General features: G+C 35.8%; 1 pseudogene; it reads left to right on the plus strand.

The window, feature by feature from the left end:
- The first annotated feature begins 3,481 nt into the window (after positions 1–3,481).
- LOC141695625 (UDP-glycosyltransferase 75C1-like) lies at positions 3,482–7,947 on the plus strand (annotated as a pseudogene).
- Positions 7,948–8,950: the final 1,003 nt, after the last annotated feature.

Below are 8,950 nucleotides of genomic sequence, written 5' to 3' on the forward strand. Positions count from 1 at the left end.
CTGTGCAAACGTAGCATTCATAGGCATAGAAGGCATATAACTCATGTTGGGAAAATAAGGTGGTACAGATATGGGAGTAGGCATGGCAAGTTTGCAATTAATAGACAAATGATTAGCACTACCACACTTAACACAAATTTTTCTTGTAGCATACTTATCAGGTGTGTAGTTGTTATGTTTGTTAAATCCTACTTTACCATTTCTATTGTTTTTCTTTTTAGCTTTTATTTTAAACTCAATCTTTTCTAATCTGTCATTCAATTGCTTGATGGACAGATGACCAACATTCACTTTCTTCTCCTTCTTCACTTGACTTGATTGTCCTGAATTAAAGTTTTTGGTAACTGATCCATATTTTTCATTTAACTTGGCAAGTTTGGCTTTACTCACAGGTTTGCTCACAGCCGACGGATGAGGATTTATGTCACTCGACGGATAACCTTTTTGATTATCCGACGGATGACTCTCATCATCCGTCGAGTCTACATCTGTTAGAAATTCTTCAACTAAATTGGATTCCAGCTTCTCTTTACTCTTTTTCCAGGTTGCATCACAGAAGGACTCAATACCTTGAACTTTGGTGATTTGAGCATGGACATCTCTAGATGATTTCCATGCCTTAATCACCTCCTATTCTCGTTCAAGCTACTTCTTCAAAATCTCTTCTTTCTTCAAGGACTCAGTTAATTCATCCTTCGCAATCTTACATTCTATTCTCAATTTTTCAAATTCAATAAACTGAGACTCTAGCACATTATTCCTCTCACTTAAAAATAAATTGTTTTCTTTAATTTTAGCATTTTCCTTAGTGAGGGACTTAAGTGTAACACGCAAATGATATAATTCTGTAGACATGTTATTTATTGCATTATTACACTCAGCTTTAGATAAATGTGCAAGGTTAGTGGTGATTACCTGATTACTTGAAGAACTTGTCTCTGTTTCATCAGACTTGGCCATTAAGGCTAGATTGACATAGCTGATATCTTCATCCTCATCCAGGCCATCTGCTGCCCAGTCATTTTCTTGTGTAATAAAAGCCCTTTCCTTTTGTTTGAGCAACTCAAAATACTTCTGTTTATAATCCACATGCTCAAACTCCTTCTTGCTGGAATCTGACTTTCTACACTCACTGGCAAAGTGCCCTGCCAAGCCACATTTGAAACACTTGAATTTTGATTTATCAACCATATTTCTATTTGGATTAGCTGTCCTAAAGTTCTTCTTGAACTTGAGCTTGGAAAATCTTCTGGAAAAAAATGTAAGATGTTCATCAATATCATCCATATCATCTTGGCTCAAAGAATCTTCATTTTCTGCTTTCAGCCCCTTGCCCTTGTTTTCACAGACCTTTGAAGTAGACTCAACAGCTTCTATCTTCATCTACTTCTCTTTCTCTAACTCAGCAACCAGTACAATGGACCCTCCTTTCTTCCTCCCTTCCTCCATTCTTTCATCTTGCTCTATTTCAAGCTCATAAGTCTTTAGAATGCCATACAGTCTCTCTAGTGTAAACTCCTTGTATTCTTGTGAATTTCTCTAGGAGACTGTCATTGGTTTCCATTCTTTTGGAAGGGATCTCAGGAATTTGAGGTTAGAATCTTTGGTTTGGTAGACTCTCCCATGCAGCTTCAGAGCATTTAGTAGCTTTTAAAATCTACTAAAGATATCAGTGAGAGTTTCACCTTCTTCATAGTGGAAATGCTCATATTGCTGAATTAGTAACTCCATCTTGTTTTCTCTAACTTGTTCAGTGCCATCACAGATAATTTAAATGGTATCCCAAACTTCCTTGGCTGTCTTGCAGTTAATGATGTTATCAAACATGTCACCATCAACTCCATTGAACAGAATATTCATGGCCTTCTTGTCTTTCCTGACTTGTTCAATATCAGGATCTGACCATTCATGCCTTGGCTTGGGAACTGATGGCTCATTTCCAGTTGCAGCTCTCATTGGTACATGAGGACCTCTCTCTATGCAACCACATAGGCCTTATCTTGAGAAAGTAAATGAAGATGCATCTTTACCTTCCAGTGATGGTAATTATCTTTGTCTAGAAAAGGAATCTTGACTCTAACATCCTTCTTGTTCATCTTGCTGTTTGTTGTGATCTTTAAACTCTTTGTGCTTCAAGAGCTTGCTCTAATACCAATTGTTTGTCCCTAACAATGCAGCAAGAATTACAGAAAGGGGGTTGAATGTAATTCTGGTAAATGTTTTCTTGAACTATAAAATATTCTAACTCAAACTATATATATAAGTGTTTTGATTTGCAACGTACGGAATCACAAGTTAAATAAATCAAAAAACACAAAGTAATAAAAACACAAGTCTTTAAAAATTTCTGGTGGATTTGAAAGTATCCACCAGATATATATATATATATATATATATATATATATATATATATCGAATTAAGAACTCTGTGAAGAACAAATTGTCTCACAGTTGCTTTACAAGTGAACAAACAAACTACAGAAAAATTCTTAACAGTTACAGCTTTTTCTATTTCTCTTCTAAAAGTGTTTGCTTAGTTATTTGTTCTACTAGCTACACTTGGTTTATATACCACCAACTTTACATGGTAATAAGACAGGATAATAAAACAAAACTATCAAGTTAAATTCCATGCTGCTTCACTACTCTATTCCAGCAACTTTAAAAATCTTCTTAACTTGCATGGAAATGGTAATGCTCCTTTGTTCTTCATTTCCTGTTAAAAAGGCTCCCACATTCCTTTTTCAAACACCCAAAGCATGTGACTGTGTTATCACTGTCAACAGATATTTGAATTGATGATCCGTCGGGTACATGCTTGTCATCTGTCGGGTAGCTTTGTTGATCATCCGTCGGGTAGCTTTGTTGATCATCCATCGGGTAGCTATTTACACTTGACTTCATTTTACTTATGCAGAATTACAAGACATCTTATATTTACAATTAATCAACCTATTCTGCATATCTAATAAGAGTCAACATGACTTATATGCTACTACAGAATCTATACAAAGTTGTTTGCAGAAATGAGTTACAATACTTATTATTACATAAGCTACTCACTCGATGGATGTCAAATAATCATCCGTCGGGACTATATTTGAGTCATCCGACCGGACTATATTTGATCATCCGTCGAGTGTTATATTTTTCACTAAGTTAAATCTATTAAGGTGTTTTGTTAATGTAATCATCAAGTTCACAACATATTCCTAACAATGAGTAACGGATGAGCATTCATGACCTGGAATGGGTATAAAACCCCTTGGAAAGTAAGACAAAATATACAGACATTCTCTCTAAAATACTCTGCTTTTCTTGTATTTTCTACCCACTTTACAACCAGATTCTTATTCTCACATCGGTGGTGAATCGGGGTACAAACCCTCGCATTCTCTTCACTTTTAGGTCTAAGCAGAAGCTACCTTCACGGAGGCTGAAGCTTGTTCATCCATCCGAAGTAATCTGGGCATAACACACTCTAATGGCTACTAAAGGCCTTAACTTTGCTTCCTTCTCCGATGGCTATGATGATGGCTTCAAGCATACTGATGATGTTAGGCATTTCATGTCCTCCATAAGTAATAATGGATCGGAGAGTGAAACAAATATTATGTTCTAGTGCTGAAAAGGGCCACCCTATTAATTGTGTTGTGAACACACTTCTTCTCCCGTGAGTGCCAGAGGTGGCACGTGAATTACACGTGCCTTATGCCCTTCTTTGGACTCAACCTGCTTCTGTTTTGGATATTTATTACTACTACTTAAATGGTTACGGTGAGGCCATGAACGGTTGTTTAGATGACCCTTCATGGTCAATACAATTACCTAGTTTACCTCGCCTCCATGCACGTGACCTTCATTCGTTTATACTTCCTACAACCACGAAATGTACAGTTTTGTGCTCCCATCATTCAAAGAGCAGCTAGATACACTAGATGCAGATGAAAAAGCTATGGTGCTTGTAAATTCTTTTGATGCACTGGAATTGGAGGCTCTCAAAGCAATCAAAAAGTTCGAGTTAATTGCAATAGGTCTAGTCCTTCCAACAACTTTCTTAGATGGCAAGGATCTTTCGGACACTTCAGTTGGAGGTGACCTATTCCTAAAATCAAGTAACTATAAAGATTGGTTGGATTCTCAGACTCATAACTCTGTAATTTATATATCATTCGGAAGCATATCAACATTGTCAAAGCCTCAAATAAATGAGTTTAGAAAAGGATTGTTAAAAAGTAGAAAGCCATTTTTGTGGGTGACAATTAGGAAGGAAGGTGAATCAGAAAGGAGAAAGTAAGTTGCATGGAAGAATTAGAAGAGCAGGGAATGATAGTGCCATGGTGCAGTCAACTAGAAGTATTGTCACACCCTGCACTAGGATGTTTCGTGACACATTGTGGATGGAATTCGATGTTGGAGAGTTTCGTTTCAAGGGTTCCGGTTGTGGAATTTCCGCAATGGACAAACTAGACTACAAATGCAAAGTTGATAGAAGATGTATGGAAGACGGGAGTGAGAGTAAATGGTACTCCCACCGTCCCTTCCATTTATTTACACTTTCCTTTCTGGGAAGTCCCTTTCAATTGTTTACATTTCAAAAATTTCCAAAAATAGTAAAGTTTTTATAATTTTTAAAATAATTACATCCACTACTTCTCTCCACTATACCCACTTTATATATATAATATTAATCGGTCCCACTACTTTAGTTATTTTTTTAACTTTTCTCCACTACTTTATCATTTTTCTTAAACTCTGTGCTCAACCCAAATGTAAACATTTGGGAGGGACGGAGTAGTCCTGTCAATGGAGCGAAAATCCGATCCGACCCGACCCGACCCGATCCGAGGCCATTTTAGCGGATATGGATTGACCTATTAAAAATTCGATCCGAGATCCGATCCGATAAGAAAAATCCGATTATAAATGGAGCGGATATGGAGTTAGACCAATCCGATCCGTTAATAACCCAATCCGATTTATATATATAATGTACTACAAATATTTAAATAATTCTAATTTTAAACGTATTATCTTCGAGTCAAGTCCTATTATTTATATTTCATTTGGTTCAGTCTCTATAGTTCAGTCCATTTCTATAACCCTAGTTCTTTTACCTTTTAGAGCCGAATAAACCAAGTCTCAATTCGTATAACACTTTCATTTTGCAACATCAATTTTTTTAATTGTTAAAATTAAAATACTGTACAACCCAATAGTATGTTTATTTCAAAAAGCGAGTTTTAGTTCATAATTTATCTTTGGACTTCGTTGTATTCTACTTGAATTTTAATATTTTTCGGAATTATCAATTCTAGATATATATTGTAATAATTTAAGTTAAAAAATAAATATACAATAATGGAGCGAATATCCGATCCAAAATCTGTGATCCGAACGGATCCAGATATAGATCGGCCTATCAAAAATTCAGAGCCGATCCGATCCGAATCTGAAAAAATAAATGGAGATGGATATGGATTTAGGCCTATCCGATCCAAATCTGATCTATTGGCAGGCCTAGGACGGAGGGAGTAATGAAGAAGGAATGGTTGATGGTGATGAAGTTGATAGGTGCATAAGAATGGTGACGAGAAATGAAGAATTGAGAAACAATGCTAAGAAATGGGGTGATTTGGCTACGGAAGCAATATGAGAAGGTGGTTCTTCGAATAAGAATCTCAAGGATTTTGTGGAATGTGTTGATCCCCAAGTCTGCTAATAGTCTGCGTCACTAATTTATGGCATCTTTCCCAGTTTGAAATTATACATATTATAATGTAATGTAATTCGATATATGTGCTATCTCTTTCTATGAAATCGCAATTTGTATGTTGGTCATTCAGATACGGGGGTACCCACAACAATAATGTAGCGAGTCTTTCATGTTCGCAATTATACTCTGTTACACTTCCATACTAGTCAAGTAATCTTTATGATTTATTTTTCTCCCCTATTTTTAGTATTTGTACTCAATAGGGTAAATGGCAAATCGTATTTTCATGTTTGTTTCCATTTTCACTTTACCGTAATTATTATTTTTAATTGCACTTCACACCCGAAACATGTTTTGACGTTATAAATCACAACCCGTCGATATGTGCCATTAAATTTCACCATTATCTTGCTAACGGCGAGGACATATGACTTTTAACAATTAACTTAGTAAATTGATGATATTATTAAAATATAAAATATATTAGTAAATTGGCGTCCTTTCATCTTATTTCCTAAAACATACTAACCACACCTAAAACTATCGTCGTTTCAAACCCAACCCTAAATTCCCAAATCCAAAGATTACTCTTGAGAGCCTGATTTAGTGCATAAATTAAGAGCAATGAGAGGCCGATTGAGAGATGTGTTCGATGCTGATAATATTTTAACTCTTGAGAAAATAAAAGGTGGAGGAGGATCAAGTGAAGGCGGGGTCGTGATTGATTAGGATCTACCTGATGGCCAAGAGGTCCTCACATATGACTGTAATTATCTTTTTGTTCTTCAATATTATTGTCTTGCATGTGTAAACAGTTAGGAAGTGATATATGTGTTCTTGGTTGCATGCAATATGATATAGTGACTCTTTGTGTTTTTAGATGTGGTCCCATTATTTTTGTCTTTTTATTGATATAGTGACTCTTTTTTGGGTAGTTTTTGAGTATTTGTTTCGATTTTTTCATTTTTTGTTGAAGCAATTTCATCTTACTTTTTGATAAAATTTCGATTTGATGGTAAATTCAATATGGATTTTACTGAATATATTGGTGGGAAGATAGCATATTATGACATATTTTCTGTTCAAAAATTAATTTTAACTGAAATGGAGGCTATATATAGAGAAGTGGAATATAGTACTGTCACAAGGCATATGTGGTTTTTGTCTTATGAGGTAGAGATTTGTGCTGACAATTTATATCCTCTTGAAATTGGGACTGATTTGGAATTGATAATTGACATGGTCGCGGCTAATTTTAAGTTGGTTATAATTTTTGCAACCCTAAACAGTCCTGAAGATGATGAACCTTGGGATTTCCCATTTACTCAAATGGTCATAGATGATAGAATTGCTATGATATAAGACATAAGAGTAGAAGTTGAAGAAGACCCTATGAAAGATGATGTTGATGAGGGTACAACAGAGGCTGAAGATGAAGAAAGAATGAGTTTTCATAGTGACAGTTCCAATATGAACTCCAGCGTGAGTGATTGTCCAAATCCTAAAAGAGAAGGAGAGTGTCACCACCCAATCCACCTTATAGATCTAGGAGGAGAGGGAGAAATTCAATATTGAGGGTTTTGTTCAAGAACACAGAAGAGACATCTGTCATACTAGATGATGTTGATGATGAGGGAAGAAAAATAAAGAATAAAGCTAAGAGAAAAGATGAAGATGGTGAAAACAGAGCAAAAGGTGAAGAGGGAAAGAGGCTTAAACTTTTAAAAGGAGGTGAAACCAAGGCAAGTGGTGCTAAAAAGATGACAAAGGGAAAAGATCATGTCCAATCAAAGGGTAAATCAATTAAGGCAACAAAGAACTCTAAATCTAGAAACCTCTTTCAGGGTGAGACATCAAATGATGACAAACCTGATCAGAGGAAACATGATGATAAGGGTGAGGTTGAGGTGCAACCAACAACTGATGAGGAGCTTTTGGAGTCAGTTATCAATGACAAACTTGATGAGAGGAAGGGTGGAGATAAGGGTGATGTAACTCAAGCTGAAGATAGTCCAACTTCAGAGAGTGAATATGATAGCAATGAGGATAGGCTGGCTAGTTCTTATTGTGATGAGCAAGAGATAAAATATCCTGAATTTAATGAACTCACTGATATGAAAGATCCTCAGTTTGAATTTGGTATGTTATTCAGTAGTGGGCAGGTTTTTAGGGAGGTTGTTAGAAAGCATGCAATTGCTCACCAAAGAGGCATTACACTAAAAAAAACCTAGCTGACAAGATCAAATGGATATGTGTAGAAGGTTGTCAGTGGAAATGTTATGGTATTAGACAACATAGATCACGCAACATCTAAATTAAGACCTTATATAAGAACCACACATGGATTCAGAAACATGTGAATTCCAGTTGGATAGCTAGAGCATATGAGAATGAGGTAAAGATGAATCCAGATTGGCCAACATCATCTTTTCATGCAAAGGTGGTTAATGATCTTCAATGTAATATTTCAGAGACCATGGCATATAGAGCTTTGAGAAAGGCTAAAGAAACTATAATTGGGAAGCTTGAAGATGAGTTTAAGAAGTTATATCAGTATGCAAATGGGGTGAAGAAAGTGATGCCAACATCTACTATAAAGTTGATGACAGAGCCAGCTGAAGATGGTGTTGAGGTTAGGAGTATCAAAAAAATTTATGTGTACTTGGGACCTCTAAAGGAAGGCTTTCTTAAAGGTTGTAGACCATTAATTAGTTTAGAAGGATGCCATCTAAAAGGTCCCTTTAGAGGTATGTTGCTTAGTGTTGTTGCTATATATCCAAATGAAGGTATGTATCCCATAGTTTAGGCATAAGTTGAAGCTGAAAATACATCCAGCTAGAACTGGTTTCTAAGATTGTTGAAAAATGACTTACTAATAAAAACACTAGCAATTACACTTTCATCTCTGACAGACAGAAGGTAAACCTTCATTACATGTTTGTGTCATATTTTGTGTCCTAGTTAATGTCCTAATATGCCTTATGTTTACCAATAGGGCCTTGTTAATGCACTAGAACATCATTTTTCACAGTCTGAACATCGATTTTGCGTAATGCACTTATACAATAACATGAAGCATTTGAGCAAGGGCCTTGGAATGTCTAAGACTATGTGGTAAGATACAAGGTCCACCACTGACTACTTTTCAACATGAATATGGAAGGAATTAAAAAGATAAAAACTCTTAATTTTGAAATTGAATATGGAAGCAAATAATAATATACCGAGTACATT

Source organism: Apium graveolens, chromosome 11 (genome assembly GCF_009905375.1).
Source record: "Apium graveolens cultivar Ventura chromosome 11, ASM990537v1, whole genome shotgun sequence".
Lineage (NCBI taxonomy): Eukaryota > Viridiplantae > Streptophyta > Magnoliopsida > Apiales > Apiaceae > Apium > Apium graveolens.